Source organism: Lycium ferocissimum, chromosome 6, assembly GCF_029784015.1.
Source record: "Lycium ferocissimum isolate CSIRO_LF1 chromosome 6, AGI_CSIRO_Lferr_CH_V1, whole genome shotgun sequence".
Classification (NCBI taxonomy): Eukaryota; Viridiplantae; Streptophyta; class Magnoliopsida; order Solanales; family Solanaceae; genus Lycium; species Lycium ferocissimum.
In genome coordinates, this window is record NC_081347.1 from 18,149,140 (window position 1) to 18,171,378 (window position 22,239).

A 22,239-nucleotide genomic window follows, 5' to 3' on the forward strand; every position below is an offset into this window, starting at 1 on the left:
CCAACTAAAGAAATCTATAGTGTCCCCGTGATAAACTAAAAGAAAGGGAGTAGGAATACCTATGGTGCACTAGGTGCGCTGCTCATCTCGTGACTATAAGGCCTGCGATGCATCATCTGGAGCATCAGTGACAGCAGTAGCAGCAGTACCCTTAGGCACTAGCTCTCAAAAAGGGAGGGGCGGTGGCAAATGGAGTCCCGTCGGGTAGCCTCCTGGATATGCTTCTCCTCTAAGCTCTGCCCCTGAGGTTGAGTCCTCTCTCACACCACATCATCATCATCCTCTACCACTCTCTTCCTCTTCCCTCTAACATTTAGCTCCTTTATCATCAAGTAGCGGCCATTAACAAAGCATGTCCTCATCCACCTCAGTCCTAGTGGGAGGTGGCATCGTTACTACACTCAGGTAACAAGCACAGTAAAATCGATCACCAGCCTTTGCTCCAACTCAACCCTTAATATGTTAGAAGTACCTAAGAGAACTTCAGCCGCGTCTCAAAACTTAGGCCGCCATGGCCACCTCGGTGGCACCATACCAGCTACAACCCTCTTATTTATAAACTCATCTAGCTGCCTGACTATGATTCTGGACTACTCATCTGCCGTCGCTACCTTCTTTGCAATGGTTCTCGAGCGAGAAAGTGGGTCGACAACTGCGGCTGCCCCTGTTGGCTTTCGGCCGCATTCGTGGCCGTGAGCAAGAGTCTGGGTCGTTGGTTCATCTTTATGTAGAGGCTCAGGATCTGTAGTCCGGATAAGCTCAAAAACACGGGCAGTAGTGGCGGATAACACCTCGGTAGTGTCACTGACCCCTTAACGTTGAATATCCTGAGGCTCAGGGAAAACCCCAAACAATACCGGAAAGCCATCCTCTGCATCTTAGCCCTCTCTAATGGCCTCATCTCTACTCTTCTTCACTGAATACATGTGCGAGGAGGTGGTCAAATATAGATATATCAATGAAGTGGTGGACTATGATGCCTTAGCTGAATCTCATCTGCAGCCAACCGCCCTAAATTAATCGGGTATCTAGTCATCAACACAGCAACTATGATAGATATGTCAACAGTGAGTGCATTTTCGGCCTGAGTAGGAAGAAGTCACAACTGTACCATACTCCACTAGAACTTACCATCAAGAGTCAACCAGCGCTTAAGTATCCACTGGGGCATGCTAGTAGTCTTCATCCTCTTACTTGGTCGGCCAATCCCTGTCGCCACACGATCCCATCGCTCCTCCCTTCGTCAAGGTGATAGTCATCACCGAAATATAATTGTTGATTGCTTCGGAGATATCAAATCTCTCTATAACCTAGACCTAAGGTAGGTCAATCTCAATCATCCTCTGTCGCAGTTTTCTTACTTTGTTGATCAAGGCCCAATACGTAGCATACAACCCTTGCACTATCCTTTGGACAGTACTATCAAGGAATGTTATCTATAAAGCCTAATTTATAGTGATCAATAGTGTCTCGGTCTAGGGAAGACCCTTCGCTCCTCATGATACTATTTTCATTCGGACCAACCCTGCCTTTCAATGTAACCCCAGAATCTTACAATTCCTTATCACCCGCGACTGTGAACCGAAGATGATCATTTTCTAAAATTTTGCTACTGATCTCCCGTGTTTTAGTCGCATCATCACCATCATTGGCTAGAGGTGCGAGTCTTCATGAATCACCCCGTAGTGGAGTTCTTTAACGTGGTGTCTCCAAAGCATCCTGCGAATTGACCCGATGGATGAAGATGACCCCTTCTCTTCAGACTAGGAGGAACCGAAAGGTGAACGAGATAGTAATATGACCTGCCTCTTCTAAATGGGAACAACAACCTTGTTCTTCTTCACTGGCATATCCTCGACCATCCTCTGAAGGTTCATCTCTTAACATAAGTTTACCACTGGGCCGCCTTGTACCCGATTCTCTCTGTGTCTGCCTTGAACTACCCCCTCGTGTAGTTGTCAACTTGGGAGGGGAATACCTGCAATAATAAACCATTTTTCAGTTAATACGCAAAATCATAAGCTCAATTAAAGATACTTTAGTTATTCTTGTACGTTTTTTAAATCCGGAGCGTAAAGCCGTCGATGTACATCGATGGACCCTCGAACATATTGACGGACCGTCAAGTAACTCAACAGTACCGTCTTTGTAGAGGGACGGTTCATCAAATTACTGACGGTATCATAAACACATTTACTTGCTGTCAGTTTAAAAATAGAGAGTTTGCAAGTTGTTTCGAATTCCAACTACAGAGACATCAAAGACTCATTTTTCATATGTGCAAAATCTTTTGGGGTTCGGGGCTCAGGTTTACTCAAACTTCATCCTCTTGTTTCACATATTTTTGACTATTTGGTATATTGTTAGGTTTTGTTTGGCAAGCATAACAATGTCAAACTGAAGTTCTCAATCGAAATACCCTCCAACCTATTGGAGTTACTCAGAATTCACTCCATTATTTTCATCATCTTTCACATATCACTTTTACAAACCATTGGCGACCATAATTAATCGACACACATGTGGATCAAAATACCGGCCAACTCAATGGAGGTATGATATTCTCGTCCCCACGAGTCCTCACTACAGCAAACATACCAAATTCCCCACTCCATCCAATATGGACAATTAATTTCAAATTTTAGCATGAATCACAACCCAACTTACCAACCTAAGGTTATGATTTCTACCCTTCATGTTATTCACCACAGTTAACTTTCCCCAACCAATTTGCATACCCCTAACATAGTTTAACACAACCTAGTTCCATTATAAAAGAATTTCATCAATTTAGGAATCCTAGGTGTGTCTATTTTAGTTTCAAGACCAAATTTTCAAAAACTAAAACCAAAAAAGGAGCACTACACAGATACATACCTGAGTAGCAAAGAAATTTGAGGAAAAACTTTAGGGATTTGCGTGAACAAGCAACTGAAAACTCCCTTCCTTTTTTTTTTTTTTTTTTTTGAGCAGATAGTTGGGGTGTTCCTCTTGCTGTTGGTGTTGGGTTTTATGGTAGATTTTTGTGTGTTAATGAGGTTTAATGGAGGAAGGGTTGTGGGTAAATGGAGGAGTGTTCGTGGGTAGTGGGTGAAGAAGGGGAGTAGTTGAGAAGAAGAAAAGGCGCGGCTTTTGTTGTTTTGAAGACTCTCTGCTCGAATTTTTAAGTTTTTTTTTTTTTTGTGCGTGTGTGTAAAGACGAACCATCGTTATTCGACAACTCGTCAATGTGTTTGTACAGTTTAAAAAGTTAGAAAACTTACCTGAGAAAGACAACCGTCATTGTACACCGACAGTACCGTCGAATATCGACGGTTCATCGACTTACCCTGTCAGTGAATTTATCATAGAGCCAAACTCTTAGAACCCCAACTCTGCAGACCGTCTCTACACTTCGACGGGACCGTCACATTTTTACTTTCGGTGTCGGGAGTTTTATGTTACTAGAACACTCCTGAAATTAAGAACAAAATAATAAAAAAAAATACTAAAACTAAACTTGGGTTGGCTTCCAATAAGCGCTTGATTTCACGTCTTGGCATAACGTGGGTAAAAATTTTATTTCGGGTCAGGACTTGTGTTACACCTCAAAAAAAAATTCGTTCATGTACAGTGAATAGACTAGTGAAGGGCACGAAGTATAAGATGTTTTGATAAGTAAGAAATAGCACTTGATGATCCTAATTGAGATTTCAAAGGCATTCGAAGTAGAGAAAGAAAGTTTGCTAAGAAAGGCAAGGTATACGTTACGAATCGGAAAGGATTTACAAGTGATAGGTTAGCTATGATTTAATGATATCTGGGAAAAGAGTTATAATGTCCCTTATATTGTTAACGAGGTGTTCAACAAGTGTCAAGAAGGTTCCATAACAATTGGAGATCAAATGAGCGACAAAGATCATTTCAGGGAAATGGGGTTATACGACCGACTTATACGGTCCGTATAACATTATACGGTCCATATAAGGTCCGTATAACACCCAGCAGAGATGATGTTTGCCTAGTGGTGAACCACGACCACTTATATGGGCCGTGCAATGTTTTACGGACCGTATAAGTGTCCGTGGAAGTTCGGACGGGCTTAGTTAAGTTCAATTATATTAATGTAATCCCACTTCACTAATTTCAATTCCCCCACTTCTTCATCTCACTCCAGGCTTCTAGAGGGATCCACACACTTCTTCCATAAGAACTCAAGAGAGATTCAAGATCAACTTCATCAAACCAAGAGAGTTAAGTGTAAGAAGCTCACTAGAGTTCATCCAAGCCAAGAAATTTCAATGGAAGTGAACTAGGGTTTTGGTGCAAGAAGAGTATTTCCACTCAAGGATTATTCTTCCATTATATAAGGTGATTTTTATGGTATTTCCATGTTGTTTGGGGTATTGAAAAGTTGAAACACTTGGATTGTAGAAGGAAATAGGAAATGGGTCATGAATGTAAGAATAGTGACATATTGAGTAGTAGTTTGGAATGAGTCATGAATATTGATATGTTGTGGTTGTAAGTATGTTATGAATGACATTTAGAACATGGGGTAAGTATTATATGTGAGAAAACGCAATAGTGAACTATGACCATGATTATGGAGAAATTGAAGTGAAATTGAGAAATGTGGATAATGTAGATGAATGATGATTGTTGCCTATAATATTGTGAATGTTGTTATGGATGTTTGGGAGTTGATATGTAATACGAGGAAAGTTGTATAAACAAAGGAAATGCTGCCCAATTTTATCTAGCTTTAGTAAGCACGTTCTTATAATTGATTAGCTAATGTTAATGCAAATTCTCTTGAAGGTAGAAACACGAGCATCGAAGGAGAACGATCAAATGATAGAATAGCGAAATGAAAGAGGTACGTAAGGCTAGTCCTTTCTTTCTAAGGCATGACTCCATGGCATGAATTTTCCTACATTTCGATGACTTTCCTACACATCGAAAATTATGAGTCTATGGTTATAAAGAGCTCTTCATAAGGCAAAGAAAAGAGATACGATACGGCGTGATGATGACGACTATAAGTTGAGCCTAAAAGTTCTAAAGTCCATGATATGTTAATTCCATAAAGTTCTTGCTAGGAATACGATATGGTGTTTCTACAATCTAATGACTCTAAGTATAGTTCCATTGATGTTTTTTCTTGTGTGCACTCACCTTAAAACGTTAGTCCCTCCAAGGTGAGATATGACGATTATGATCACTCAATAATGTAATCGGGAGTTTATGACCTTATGTCACCCCGACATAGCCATAGTTGCCTCCAAGTTCTAATGTATGTTTTGATGATGAATGCATATTGATGCTAAGTTATGATAAGGTCATGATATGCCATGAGATGTATAATAATGATAAGTCTATGATATGTGCGATGATACAATTACACCATGCCTAGATGGCGGGACATGTCACCGCGAAGGCGGGCTGCTTGTGATTCCATCGTGCCTAAATGGTCGGACATGTCACCGCTAAGGCGGGCTGCTTATGACCACCGCGCCTGGAACACCAGACATGATCACCACTAGTGGGCGGCATACGATGGTTACCCGGACGCGGGTTAACGATGATGACATATATGATATGATGATGTATGCGTTATGGTAATACATATAATTTGCTTATGTATGGTATGTGTATGAAATGTATCCACACTTAAAAGTTACGCAAGTTATATCTTCATCCTATGTCTTATGATCTCTCTATTATGTTCATTTCATTCATGCCTTACATACTCAGTACAATGTTCGTACAGACGTCTGTTTTCTTTGGACGCTGTGTTCATGCCCACAGGTAGATAGGGAGGCGCTCCAAACTCGTAGGAGCTATTAGCTGACTGAGAGAACTCCATTATTCCGGAGATGCCATTGACTTATTCTTTTGATGTGTATATATATATATATATATATATATATATACGTTTTGGGCATGACGGGGTCCTGTGCTGTCTATATGTCTAGTACTCTAGTAGAGGCTCGTAGATACGTATGTGTGGGTAGTATGGTCTCACGGTTTCTCATCGTATGTATATATATATATATATATATATATATATATTATTTTGATAGCCGTAGGGCTTATGTATATAAGGTAAATATGTTTCAAGCAGAAATGGCTCTTTTATGACTATAAGCGTGAGATTAATAAATGACCGTAAATAAGTAATAGAATGAGTGGTGCTCGGTGGTTAGCCCTGGGAACCCGTCATGGCCCTAGTCGAGTCGTGACAAAAGTGGTATCAGAGCAGTTCAGTCCTAGGAAGTGTCTACAAGCCGTGTCTAGTAGAGTCTTGTTTATGGTGTATTGCGTGCCACGCTATTAAACAGGAGGCTACAGGGCATTTAGGAAAAATGACCATTCTTCATCTTATGAGATCGTGCGATAGAGCCGTGTATAAGATTTTCTCCTCCTTAATAGTGTGTTATGATTTCAGAAATGCCGCCAAAGGGAAAAGCTACAGCCCCCAGAAGGGCAAGACTACGATGAAAAGGCGGGTAGAAAGAGAGCCGCCAATGAATGTAGAAGAGGGCGAATCACATAATGAGGCTCCGTCTAATGCCTCTTCTACTCCACCTAATTTAGAAGAACAAGAGGGAGCTTCAGCTCCAGCTCCTATGCCTCCAGTCCCTCCACCGGTTACTTCGGGTCATCAAGTGATCGAGGCTATCCACTTATTGATGCAGTTAGTTGCCGCCCAAGCATAGCGGCAGAGTTCGGGTTCAGGTGACAGGGCAGTTAGTACCAGAGCCCATGATTTTATGAGTTTTAATTCTCCGGATTTCTTCGGGTCAAAGCCGAATGAAGACCCGCAAAGTTTTATCGATGAAATGTTGAGAACATTAAAGATTATTCATGCCTCCGAAACTGAATCAGTGGAGCTGGCATCTTATAGAATCCGGGATGTGGCGGTCTTATGGTACAATAATTGGATGTCATCAAGAAAAGAGAATGCGCCTCCTCCCGTTTCGCAAGAATTTGTAGATACTTTCATCCACCACTATTTGCCACCCGAGGTCTGCCAAGCTAGAGCGGATAGATTTTTAAATTTGAAGTAAGGAAATATGAGTGCCCGGGAGTATAGCCTTCAATTTAATTCTTTGGCTAGGTACGCTCCGACTATGGTGAACGACACGGGAGATCGGGTGCATAGATTTGTGATTGGTTTGGGACCACATTTGTTCAAGGACTGCTTGATGGCTTCGTTGCAAGATGGGATGGATATTTCCCGCATTCAAGCCCATGCCCAGAATTTAGAAGGACAACAACATCCGCAAATGGGTGATCGTGATATTGATAGAGGGCAAAGCAAGAGGGCCAGATCTATGGGAGCAGGTAGTGATTATAGAGGGGGATCGAGGCAGTCATATTCTAGACACTTAGGCCAGTCGGCGACTAGTGCATCTCCACGATTTGCAGGTAGGAGATTTGATCTCTCCATTCCTTCAGGGCAGGGTCAGAGTTTGAGAGCTTCAGGTTCTCAGTTTGGGGGAGATTATAGCCAGAGGAGACCCCCAGTCCCATGATGTAGCCAGTGCAGAAAATTACACTCGGGGCCATGTCGCCAGGGCACAGATACTTGCTATGTTTGTGGATAGACTGGGCACTTGATGCGTGATTGTCCCTCGAGGTATGGTAGAGGTGGGGTTCAGCCCACAGGATCAGCAGCTGGTTCCTCTTCAGTGCGCTCGGTAGGGCAGACTCCCCAGATTCCAGCAGGCCGAGGTAGAGGCCGAGGGGAAGCATCTACTTCAGGTGCCACTCAGCCCCGTATGTATGCTTTAGCCGGACGGCAGGATCTTGAGTCCTCCCCGGATGTGGTTACAGGTACACTATCCGTATTTTCCTATAATGTGTATGCATTGATAGATCCGGATTCCACCCTATCTTATATTACTCCATATGTTGCTCGTCGTATTGGGGTGAAACCCGAGCCAATTAAATCTTTTGAGGTATCTACTCCGATTGGTGATCCCGTGATAGCTAGGCAAGCGTATAAAAATTGTGTAATTGTGATATGCGACCGCCAGACTAGAGTTGATTTAGTTGAGCTGGAAATGCTAGATTTCGATGTGATTATGGGTATGGATTGGTTGGCCTCATGTTATGCTAATGTTGATTGTCAAATGAAAGTAGTTCGATTTAAATTTCCGGGAGAGCCCATGCTTGAATGGAAGGGTAATACAGCATCTCCAAGAGGTAGGTTTATTTCCTACCTTAAGGCAAGAAAGATGATAGCTAAGGGCTATATTTATCACTTAGTCCGAGTTCATGACACCGAAGCAAAGTCGCCAACTTTTCAATCCGTTCTGGTAGTGAATGAATTTCCGGATGTATTTCCAGATGAACTTCTAGGCCTTCCTCCGGAAAGAGAGATTGATTTCGCTATTGATGTGTTGCCGGACACCAAGCCTATCTCTATTCCCCCTTACCGGATGGCTCCGGCAGAATTGAAAGAGCTAAAGGCACAGTTGAAAGACTTGCTTGAAAAGAGGTTTATTAGACCCAGTTCATCACCATGGGGAGCACCAGTCCTATTTGTAAGAAAGAAAGACGGTTCCTTACGAATGTGCATCGATTACAGGCAGTTGAATAAGGTGACGATGAAGAACAAATATCCTCTCCCAAGGATTGATGATTTGTTTGATCAATTACAAGGTGCCAAGTGATTTTTCAAAATAGACTTGAGGTCGGGTTATCATCAAGTGAGAGTTAGAGAAGAAGATATTCCCAAAACAGCTTTCAGAACGGGATATGGCCATTATGAATTTCGGGTGATGTCATTTGGGCTAACTAATGCTCCGGCAGTGTTTATGAATCTGATGAATAATGTATTCAGGCCTCTCTTGAAATTATTCATAATAGTATTCATTAATGATATTCTGGTATACTCTCGCACAGAACATGCAGATCAACATGTTCTTGAGAACTCGAGAATCAAATTTTTACGTATTGTTCTTGAAATCCTTAAGTCATGTTATTTCGAGAATTGTATACCCAGAAAATTTTTCAAAGTGCGAGTTTTGCGGATTCTCATCTATTTCAGCTCCATTGACAAAGCTAACCGCTAAATTTTAGCGGAATGAACATTCTTAAGTCATGTTATTTCGATGGATGATAGCATTCGAGTTGATACCCGGAAAATTGATGCTGTGTTGTGGAAACATGAAAAGACTTGGAAAGGCAGTTATTCATGCATTAAAGATGTGGAGGCATTAATGTGTGCATATTGATATCTATACAGAGTTCTACACATTTTCAAACGTAGCTTAAATCTGCGGCAGAGGCGGGAATTATTGAAAGGATGTGAGTATTTTTACTATAGAAGGTTCGTCTATGTGAAGTTCCTTCAGAAAAGGGATTCTCATCTATTTGGTACGTCTAATCGATTCAGGTTGACAGTTTCGTCCTTGAAAGCTAACCTAAAAGTCGGCTAAATTTTAGTGGAATGATGCTTGTGAGCATAGCTTCCGGAATTAAAAGATAGATGTTAACAAGTTGATATATTGGTGGAATGGCATAAAGAAAGACATAGCAGTCTTAACACTCCCCGGAACATCAAAAGCCGTAAAGAGGGCCGGATGGTTATGTTGCATATTGTGATGCTCCCGAGTGTTGGATTAGGATGCGTGTTGATGCAGACTCACGAACAGTCATTTTCTTAAAGTCATTGCTTATGATTCGAGGAGATTGTGCGACTCCATGGTATTCCGATATCCAAACATGAAAAGAACTACCCAACTCGTGATCTCGAATTGGCTGTAAAGCTTAGCACGGCATTTATTCATGCATTAAAGATGTGGAGGCATTACTTGTATGGTGTGCATATTGATATCTATACGGATCCAAATGGCTCCGTACGAAGCTTTATATGGAAGGAAGTGCAGTCTTCAATACATCAACAAGCAAAAGAGAAAAACAGCGTGATTTCAAACAAAGAGTTAAATGCGGCGAGAGGCGGTGGACTTAGAATTATTGAAAGATTATGATGTGAGTATTTTATACCACCCCGGAAAGGCAAATGTAGTAGCTGATGCGCTCCGCAAGTGTGTTGGTCGCGAGGATTGTTCCAATACGATCAAGTAAAAGTTAATCTATAGGCAGCCTATGTGAAGTTCCTTCGTAAAATAAAAAGAGAAGAAATGATTCATGAGCTACCCCACCACGGGAGAGATTGGCGTAGATTAGAGGTATATAATCTTGGTGTACGTCTAATTGATTCAGGTAATGCAGGAATTGGTATTAATAATCCCACAGAAAATTTTTCGTAAAACAAGCTTTTTTTTTTTTTTTTTCAAATCGTCCTTGAATATGGAAGTAAAAGAGCGTCAATACAAAGATCCTTAATTGAGCCATTATAGAGACACATTTCATGAAAAAGACAAGTCTCCATTTGAAACTTCTATGGATGGAATTCTTAGATACCGAAAGGGCGAGGGCTATGTGTTCGAATGTTGCGAGTATAAAAACCCAAATACAAAGTACTTACGTCGAATCCTCGAGAAGCTCATTATTCTCGGTATTCTATTCAACCGGGAGCGAAAAAGATGTATCATGATCTCAAGTTGATATATTGGTGGAATGGCATAAAGAAAGACATAGCCATACATAGCATAACACCAAATATAAATGGAATTTGTGTGAACCATAACATATCATATGCCCGCACGCGTCCGGATCCAGAGGTAATACCTGTAATGCACGAGCAGATCGTAAGTAACCATAATCATAAAATCATCATTACAATCAAAAGCCAGAAAGATTGTTGCAAGCAATGGAAATCCTTACTTGGAAATAGGAAGTGATCAACATGGATTTTATTGTGGGATTACCCTGTTCCCGAGGCAAATATGATTCCATATGGGTGATCGTGGACACGGACGACTCAACACAATCCGGGCCCGTCTACAAAATTTAAGTCCTTACTTGTCATTTTCTTCCAAAGAATCAAAGCGATCCGAGCTCTCTACATACTCGTTCGTAGTTTCAAAGATTATGCAAGGTTGTATCTCGATCGAGACTTTTGCGACTCCATGACGTAAGGATCATTCCGATATCCATTATCACGAGATGAAAGTTACGAACAGTACATAAGATCCTCGAAAGTAAAACCGTTTACACAACATTTCAAACTCAATCATCAAAGCCATAGTTGCTGACCATACTAAGGATGCCAACATCAAAATCTTTCCAAGAAAGCTTAAGAAACGGAGTTACCCCGAGGCACAAATCATGTCATACCTTAATCCCGTCTAAGACATGCCAAAAGAAGGATAGGTCTTTACATACCTCACTTGCTTCCTAAGCTAATCCAAACGTAAGTCTCGTCTTCTCAAAATCTACAACAACATCAACAATTCCAATTCCAAATCAACAACCCCGAGATTTCAAATATTCATCAACAACAATACTAACAAACATTCTAACAACATCAACCATTCAAACATGATTCAATAACATTTCCAACAATCCACAAAAACATTCAAACAATCCAAATAATATGCCATAGAACCCAAAACCTTCCCAACTCAACATGAACAACCATAACATATTTCTTCCTTCCAAATTCATAATTTACACCAACAACAATTCCAAAAATACCAACATTAACCATAATATTTCCAATTTCAAAATGCTTCTCCCATATGGTGTTTGTCCTATATTTCCATCACGTAACTATTTTATAACGATTTACAAACTCTCCTTCTCCGTAAATAAACCAATATTAACACAAATAGAAAAAGAGATTCATACCTTTCCCTCGATAATAATGCTATATATTTACTCCTCCACGTTGAACTTAAGCCACAAAGCCTCACTCTTTTGAAGCCGCAACTATACGCCGTCCGGGACCGAATTTGAGAATTATACCCGGTTTCGGGCTAAAAGTTAGTGGTGAAAGGTTGGGAATTTTCTAGAATATTTGGAATGTTTTTGGTCTGATTTTTTTGGCTGAAAGAGGGGTTAAGCCCTTAAAAAAGAACGTCAAGTCACCGTACATCGAACAGCCCGACTCCCATCAGTAAGATTGTCAATGTTCATCCGCGAAAATTATTTCAAGACCTAAAACTTTTATATACCGATCTCTTTATTTGCATACCTGGATATGTCCAAAACTCCATACAATCTGTATAACTTATTCAACATCCCAAACTTTTCCTTATTCCAAATTTACCCTTAACACTCCATACCAATGAAAAGATGAATATGCAACTTGTGCATTAAAACAAAAATAAAATCGGAAATTAAAAGTCTTATCCACAACTTGTCGCAATCCAACTTAAAATATTCCAACGTGCAAAATACGGGATATAACACTTATATTGCTATTGTATTGTGGCCCTGTGAGGCGATGTTATTGTAGGCTGTTGTGACAGGATAGTAGTGCCATATTACAGGGGAAACTCTGGCAAAATTTTCGTAGAATTCCCGAGTGTTTAACATTCGAGGACGAATGTTCCAAAAGGGGGGAAGAATGTTACACCTCGAAAAAATTTTCGTTCATGTACAGTGAATAGAATAGCGAAGGGCACGAAGTATACGATGTTTCGATAAGTAAAAAATAGCACTTGATGATCCTAATTGAGATTTCAAAGGCATTTGAAGTAAGAGAAGAAAGTTTGCTAAGAAAGGCAAGGTATACGTTACGAATCGGAAAGGATTTACAAGTGATAGGTTAGCGATGATTTAATGATGTCTAGGAAAAGAGTTGTAATGTACCTTATATTGTTAATGAGGAGTTAAACAAGTATCAAGAAGGTTCCATAAGGATTGAATATCAAACGAACGACGGAGATCATTTCAGGGAAATGGGGTTATACGACCGACTTATACGGTCCGTATAACATTATACGGTCCGTATAAGGGTCCGTATAACACCCAAGCGGAGATGATGTTTGCTGGTGGTGAACCACGACCACTTATACGGGTCGTGCAATGTTCTACGGACCGTATAAGTGTCCGTGGAAGTCCCGACGGGCCGAGTTAAGTTCAATTATATTAATGTGATCCCAACCACTAATTTCATTTCCCACACTTCTTCATCTCTCTCAAGGCTTCTAGAGGGTTCCACACACTTTTTCCATAAGAACTCAAGAGAGATTCAAGATCAACTTCATCAAACCAAAAGAGTTAAGTGTAAGAAGCTCACTAGAGTTCATCCAAGCCAAGAAATTTCAATGGAAGTGAACTAGGGTTTTGATGCAAGAAGAGTATTTCCACTCAAGGCTTATTCTTCCATTATCTAAGGTGAGTTTTATAGCATTTCTATGTTGTTTGAGGTATTGAAAAGTTGAAACACTTGGATTGTAGAAGGAAATAGGAAATGGGTCATGAATGTAAGAATAGTGACATATTGAGTAGTAGTTTGGAATGAGTCATGAATATTGATATGATGTGGTTGTAAGTATGTTATGAATGACATTTAGAACATGGGGTAAGTATTATATGTGAGAAAATGCAATAGTGAACTATGACCATGATTATGGAGAAATTGAAGTGAAATTGCGAAATGTGGATAATGTAGATGAATGATGATTGTTGCCTATAATATTGTGAATGTTGTTATGGATGTTTGGGAGTTGATATGTAATACGAGGAAAGTTTTATAAACAAAGGAAATGCTTCCCAATTTTCTCTAGCTTTAGTAAGCATGTTCTTATAATTGATTAGCTAATGTTAATGCGAATTCTCTTGAAGGTAGAAACACGAGCATCGAAGGAGAACGATCAAATGATAAAATAGCGAAACGAAAGAGGTATGTAAGGCTAGTCCTTTCTTTCGAAGGCATTACTCCATGGCATTACGTTTCCATGACTTTCCTACACATCGAAAATTATGAGTCTATGATTATAAAGAGCTATTCATAAGGCAAAGAAAAGAGATACGATGCGAGCATGATGATGACGACTATAAGTTGAGCCTAAAAGTTCTAAAGTCCATGATATGTTAATTCCATAAAGTTCTTGCTAGGAATACGATATGGTGTTTCTACAATCTAATGACTCTAAGTATAGTTCCATTGATGTTTTTCCTTGTGTGCACTCACCTTAAAACATTAGTCCCTCCAAGGTGAGATATGACGATTATGATCACTCAATAATTTAATCGGGAGTTTACGACCTTATGTCACCCCGACATAGCCATAGTTGCCTCCAAGTTCTAATGTATGTTTTGATGATGAATGCATATTGATGCTAAGTTATGATAAGGTCATGATATGCCATGAGATGTATAATAATGATAAGTCTATGATATGCGCGATAATACAATTCCACCGTGCCTAGATGGCCGGACATGTCACCGCGAAGGTGGGCTGCTTGTGAATCCACCGTGCCTAAATGGCCGGACATGCCACTGCTAAGGCCGGCTGCTTATGATTCCACTGCGCCTGGAAGGCCGGACATGATCACCACTAGTGGGCGGCATACGATGGTTACCCGGACGTGGGTTAACGATGAGGATATATATGATATGATGATGTATGTGCTATGGTAATACATATAATATGCTTATGTATGGTATGTGTATGAAATGTATCCACACTTAAAAGTTACGCAGGTTATATCTTCATCCTATGTCTTATGATCTCTCTATTATGTTCATTTCATTCATGCCTTACATACTCGCACAATGTTCGATCGATTGAGAGCACTCCATTATTTCGGAGGTTTATTGACTTATTCTTATATATATATATATATATATATATATATATATATATATATATATGTGTGTGTGTGTGTGTGTGTGTGCGTGTGTGTGTGTGTGTGTGTGTGTGTGTTTTGGGCATGACGGGGTTCTGTCCCGTCTATATGTGTAGTACTCTAGTAGAGGCTCGTAGATACGTATGTGTGGGTAGTATGGTCTCACAGTCTCTCATCGTACGTGTGTGTGTATATATATATATATATATATATATATATATATATATATATATTGATAGCGTGAGGGCTTATGTATATAAAGTAAATATGTTTCAAGCGTTAAAATGGTTCTTTTATGACTATAAGCGTGAGATTAATAAATGACCGTAATGAGTAATAGAATGAGCGGTGCTCGGTGGTTAGCCCTGGGAACCCGTCATGGCCCTAGTCGGGTCGTGACAATTTGTCCCCAGTTACATCAACCGGTAACTGTCAACAATCTTATCACCATCAATACAGCCATGGTTGTGGTTCACCCTCTAGCCATTCACCTAAAATGTCCGAGTCCCATCTCCCAACTTCAATTCAATTGCCCCATTAGGTGAAACACTTACCACCTCGAAAGGTCCGGATCACTTGTATTTAAACTTGCCCGGTAGCAGCTTTGGTCTGGAATTATATAACAAGACAGAATCGCACTTGCAGAATTCTCGCTTGAGGATCGTTTTGTCATGATAATGTTTCATCCTCTACTTATACAATGATACACTCTCATAAAGCCTGGTACCGGAATTCATCCGTTTCATTGAGGTGAAACAACCAAAGTTTAGTCGCTTCTTCCCAATCCATATTCATCTTCTTCAAGGCCCACATGGCCTTATGCTCAAGCTCAACTGGCAAATGGCATGCCTTGCCGAAAAATAGCTTGAAAGGCGAAGTCCCAATCGGAGTCTTGTATGCAGTTCGATAAGCTCATAGAGCATCATCAAGCTTTCGGGACCAGTCAGTCCTATTAGCATTGACTGTCTTAGCCAAAATACTCTTTATCTCCCGATTGGAGACTTCAACTTGCCCGCTTGTCTGAGGATGATAAGAGGTTGCCACCCTATGTTTTACACCATACTTCTCCATCAATCCTGCCAAGGCTTTGTTGTAAAAATAAGACCCACCTACGTTGGTTATCGCCCTCGGAGTACCGACATGAGTGAATATGTTTTTCTTTAAGAACTCATGACACTCTTGGCTTCATTATTAGGTAAAGCCACCGCTTCTACCCATTTAGAAACAAAATCCATAGCAACCAAGATGTACTTCATGCCACAAGAGCTCATTAAGGGCCCCATAAAATCGATTCCCCAAACATCGAACACTTCAACTTCCATCACAAAGTTCATAGGCATCTCCTTCCTCCTACCAATACTCCTTTGTCTTTGGCCCTGATCACAGGACTAAACCAACAAATTTCCATCATGGAGCAAAGTGGGCCAGTAATATCGACACTCAAGGACCTTGGTTGCAGTTTGAGTGCCACTATGATGACCCTCAACCGGAGAGTCATGACATGCCTTCAGAATATCCATTACCTCACACTCAGGAATATAATGCCGAATGATGTTGTCAGCGCATGTTCAGAATAAATATGGCTCCTCCCAGTAATACTAACAATAATCTCTCAAAAACTTCTTCTTTTGGTAGGACTTGATTTCTTCTACAATAATGCATGTCACCAAAAAGTTGACAATGTCTACATACCAAGGTGCTACCTCAGCAGTCATTGCTAGAACCCTCACATCATGAAAATTATCATCAGTATCTAACTCTTCTGAAGGTCTCCCAGCTTTTTCAAGTCGTGAGAGATGGTCAGCAACCTGATTATTAGTCCCCTTTCTATCTTTTACCTCAAAATTGAACTCTTGCAACAGTAGGAGGCATCGAATCAACCGCGGCTTTGCTTCTTTCTTTTCCATCAGATACCTCAAAGCAGCATGGTCAGTATACACCACCACTCTGGACCCCAATAGATAGGCCCAAAACTTCTCAAAAGCATAGACTACAATAAGAAGCTCTTGCTCAGTCACTCTATAGTTCATCTGTGTCGTATTCAATGGTCTATTGGTATAGTAGATTGGGTGCATAATTTTGTTGTGCCTCTATCCAAGCACGGCACCAATAGCAAAATTGCTCACATCACACATTAGCTCGAAGGGCAGATACCAATCAAAAGAAATAATCATTGGAGCAGAAGTCAGACGTTCCTTTAATTCATCAAACGACTTTCGGCACTTTTCATCAAACTCGAACATAGCCTCTTTCTCAAGAAGTTTACCAATGGATTCGCAATTTAGGAGAAATCTTTAATAAAGCGCCTATACAACCCAGCATGTCCCGTGAAACTCCGAACACCTTTAACTGAGATGGATGGAGGAAGTTTCAAAATCACATCAAATTTATCCTGATAGACCTCAATCCCTTTTCCAAAGATTTTATGACCAAGAACGATCCCTTCATTCACCATAAAATAACACTTTTCCCAATTCAGCACAAGATTAGTCTTCTCGCATCTTTTCAGCACTCGACCTAGATGGTCAAGATAATTATCAAAAGAGTCACCAACCACAGAGAAATCATCCATAAAGACGTCCAAGAAGTTTTCCACCATGTCTGAGAAAATCGACATCATACATCTCTAGAAAGTAGCTGGTGCATTACAAAGCCCGAACGGCATTCTGCTAAAAGCAAAAGTCCCATAAGGACAAGTGAATATCGTCATCTCCTATCCTTCAAGAGCAATGTTGATCTCATTATAGCCAGAATACCCGTCTAGGAAGTAATAGTAAGACCTTCCAGCCAGCCTATCAAGCATCTGATCAATAAAAGCTATGAGGCAAATGGACCTTGTAAGTGGTAGAATTCAGCTTCCTATAATCCATACAAACACGCCACCCAGTAACATTATGAGTCAGAATTAACTCATTTTTTGCATTAAGCATGTTACACCTCAGAAATTCCGGATGTGTTGCCTTGTGGATAGGCTAATGTGGGCTTAAGGTGATTATGAAATCCTTATGAGATTAAGGGAAGTATTAGATAGCTTAAGGTTCCTACTATAAGATTTCGAAGTCATACGAATATGTGAAGTTTAGTTTGTTGAAGGGAGCGATATGTAAGTCGTGTTCGGGAAGGTTTTCGCTATAATTGAGTTAATGGTTAGTTATAAATATCTTGAGGGGCCGCTATAAGGCCTACCGAATGGTTAATGAAGTGTTATATAAGTGCTTATAAGGGTCCACGGGGATTGGAAGTCAAACGAGTCGACGAGAATGAAAATCGGGATTTTCTAGTTGTACGGCCATTTGTATGGACCGTATAAATTATACGGCCCATATAATGGTCTGTAGGTTTGCTCTAGAGAAGGGTGTATCCTGGTGGTATTATTCAGCCTGATTATACAGACCATATAAATTATACAGCGCGTATAATAGGCCGTATAAATCGGGTCGGGTCAAAAAATTTATTTTATAACATGGACGACCCTTGCTTATTTTCATTTCCCACATTCTTCCAAGCTCTCCAAAAACTCCAAAACCCTTATCTAAGCATATTACACCCAAACCCAAGAGATTACAAAGATCAAATAGCAAGAATCAAGTGTTCATGTGTTAGAAGGTTCCTAGGGTTGGTAGTTTTCAAGAAATACTTGGGCATTGTAGCTAGAGTTTTTGAACAAGTTGATAGCTGCTCCAAAGCTTATTTCTATGGAATAAAAAGGTTAGTTTCCACGCTTATTTCATGTGAATGAGAATGTTTGGTTGTAGCAAAACTTGGGTAGAAGAAGAAAGTAGAAAACGAAGTCAAAATGTAGCTTTTATGATGTTTATGAGTAGTAATCTACATTGAGTCATGATTCTTAGTATGATATGGATATAATCATGTTATGGAAGGTAATGATGGTGATGAAGAAGCGTTATATGAAAATGTGCTAAAATGGGTGTGGAGTTGATGGTATAAATTGAGCACACGGATAGATTTTAAAGGTTTAATGGAATGTGATTGCTTGATTAGGATATGGTGAGGGTATTATGGGTGTTATTGTGGTTGTTGGGAGTTATTTTGTAAAATGGTGGAAGTTGACGAAATAGGGGAAATGCTGCCCAATTTTCATTAGATCATGAATTATTCTAGTTTGAATTTAAGAGTATCATTAAAGCTTAACTATGGTATGAATCCTTCTAATGTAGATTGTTCAAGATTCGCCGATGAACGTTAATTAGTTAAGAGGACAAAGAGGTATGTAAGGCTAACCCTTCTTTCAATAAGGCATGGTTCCTTGGCTATATATATATATATATATATATATATATATATATATATATATATATATATGAGTTCTATAATGTCCTCTAAATGATTCTATCTCTAAAGCTACTAAAGCTCATGATTCTCGATACTTTTACGATTCTACTACTTTCCTTATATGATGGTTGATCCTCTAAGGATAGATGTAACGAAAACGATGATGGTAATGATGTTGATGATACTTATGGACTCTTATGTATACGTGTCTAAGTATGTATGACTATTATGTAACACCAAGCTTATATGGCCGGGTATGATACCTATCACGCACACACCACTGCAGTTGGGTATGGATAACACTGAGTCTTGATAGGGCCAGGTAAGTATAATCACCGAGCCTTATCATGCCAGGTATGTGAAACACCGAACCTTCATGGTCGGTTATGGTATTGGTACGAATATGAATACGAATATATATGTATGTATGTACACGAGTAAGCATTTGAAATGGAAGGTCACTATAAAAGACAAGTAAGTAGATACGATGAAGGCCACTATATGTACAAATGACTCTATTACCTCCTGATTCTCCCATCTTATGTTACTTCTTGTGTTGTCTATTATGCTTCTACTATGATGTTGATTTTGCTTTACATACTCAGTACATTATTCGTACTGATGACCTTTTGTTTGTGGATCTTTGCGTCATGCCTGCAGGTGGACAGGGAGACAGGCTTGATCCATATATTTCTTATTCAGTGACTGCATAGAGGAGCTCCATTTCATCCGGAGCTATAGCTTTTGGGTATTATTCTTTTGTGAACATACATATGGGCATGGTGGGGTCCTGTCTTGCCTACACTATGTCACCTACTCTTCTTAGAGGCTCGTAGACAGTTGTGTATAGTTGGACGTCTTGTAGCCTTATCGACTCATATTTTGTATATTATTTTGATAGCCGCGTCGGCTTGTGTATATGGATATGGGCATTGTTATTGATGATGATATAAATGTGTTGTTGCCCAACGAGATTAGCACTATTGATGTATGTAAATTATGAGTAAGCCATGTGGTCCACCTAGATGTAAATGTGGATGTACAATAAGAGGTGCCCGGGTGGGCCAGCACCGGGTGCCTGTCATGGCCGTCGAGTCGGGTCGTGACAAAGCACCACTGTGATACCTCCCTTCTTTAGAACGCCTTTGTATCGACCTTATCCACTTGCTGCCTGAAATAGGATAAACAACTCGAGCATCTAACCATTTAATTATCTTCTGCTTCACCATCTCTTGCATTGGTGGATTCAATCTCCGCTAGTACTCAACACTTAGTGTACCATCTTCCTCAAGTTGAATCTTGTGCTCACACATGCCTGATGGAATCCCTCGAATATCTGCAATAGTCCAGCCTATAACACGCCTGTATTCTCGCAATATCTGCAATAATTTATTTGTCTGCTGTTCATTCAGTAATGCAGACACAATAACTGGGAAAGTATTGGTGAATGCCCCAGGATCTCCCTTCTTCTGGACTGTTGTTGTCGAAATAATAGAACTCACAGTGTGAGTCAAACTCGGCGTATCATGTAGCACAGACCTCTTCTTCATAAGTATATCTTTCAAATACTTCGAAAATTCGGGCAACTCCTTGACAGCATCCAAGAATGGAAAGTTCAATGACAACTGCTTTAGCTGATTATAAAATTTCTGAAACTTAGCATCTCCTGACTTCTCCACCAACCTTTGAGGAAAGGAGGTTTATATTTGAAAAGATGAGTCAAAGAGTGGAGAGCCCTTTTTACAGTCTGCTTGCTCTTGTAATCAGTCATCTTCGAACCTTCTGGAATATCAGCAACTTTCTCGTCACTTGGAATGTCTGTGGGAACCTCTTCAGTAATAATTGGTGCGTCAAACTGCACCTATTCTTCTTTAGAAATTGGATTGAGATTTACTACCTTCTTTTCAGCACCTTGGAGTATTTTACCACTCCGAGTACTAATAGCATAAACACGGTCTACACCACCTCCCCCATTCTTCGAATTCAGAATAGTGTCACTGGGAAGTACTCCCTTTTGAGGAAGGTCTTTGCTCTCTAGAAATATCACGTATTTTTGACTCGAGCTTCTAAATGGAAGCTCTATGAGATCCACTATTTCAGTCAGCCTAAATAAAGTTTTCTCAGCCTTGGTTTGATTTGCTAGCACTTTCTCAAGCATAGCCTCCATCCACGAACTACCTTGATCATTTGATTGCCCCTTTGGCGGAATATATCGATTTGACCTCTTATTTCTGAAATTCTTGTTGTTGTTGTAGTTGCCTTGGTTCGTGCCACCATAATTATTATTGTCGTTCCCCTGGCTATTGTTGTAAGTACCTTATCCCTATTGAGGTCTCAATTGATTTTGATTCTAGTAACCCCCTTGGTAATTTTGCCTTTGATAACCCCCTTGAGAATTATTAATATAGTTAGCATATTCAATCTGCATAGGGGGTCCCTCTTGATATGGACCCTCTTGGACTTGGTACATCCCCTTAGGCATTCCTTGAGCTTCTTTACAGACATTCACCTTTTTAGTCTCTTTCTCATCAAACCTCTTGGTCAGCAAGGAAATATTCGTTCCAAATTGAGCCAACATCTGTTGTGTATCATGATTCTCTTTCACTATAGACTATCAGCATTACCCAAGTGCCATGCCTGATTGCGTGCAGTCAATTTGTCAAGCATATCAGAGATTCGGGTATAGGTTTTGTCCATGAAACACCCACCAGCTGCATTGTTCTCGACTAATTGTGTTATAGGATCCGGCCCTGTATATAATTTCTCCATCAATAAATTCTTTGAAAAATCATGATTTGGAGACTTTTACAAATACTCTTTAAATCTCTCCCAAGCTTCATATAGTTTCTCCCCCTAGCGTTGTTTGAAATCGTAAATCTTGTCACGAATTTCAGCCTTCTTGCTTGGGGGATACCACTACTTGAGAAAAATCGAAACCATCTCTGCCCATGAAGTAATAGAATTACGAGGCAGCTTTTCAAACCCCACTCTGGCATCTCTGGCTAAAGAATATTTGAAGAGCCTCAGCCGAATAGCATCTTGTGAAACATTATTTTTTATGTGATTAGCACATACATCCACAAAGTTCTGCAAGTGTTGATGAGGATTATTGTTAGTGAAATTCCAAAAATAGCCCTCAAGATTGAGCAACTAGTATATAGAAGAATCAATCTTGACACTTGTAGTTCCAACCCGAGGATGAACAATAGCAGATGCATAGTCCTCCTCATCTATCAGATCAGAAAAT

The 22,239-nt window shown here is 40.1% G+C and overlaps 1 non-coding gene across 1 annotated transcript; it reads left to right on the forward strand.

The window, feature by feature from the left end:
- Window positions 1-21,777: 21,777 nt before the first annotated feature.
- On the forward strand, window positions 21,778-21,883 carry LOC132061692 (small nucleolar RNA R71). Its single transcript, XR_009416114.1, has one exon. It is a non-coding gene; the product is annotated as a small nucleolar RNA R71 (small nucleolar RNA).
- The last annotated feature ends 356 nt before the right edge of the window (window positions 21,884-22,239 follow it).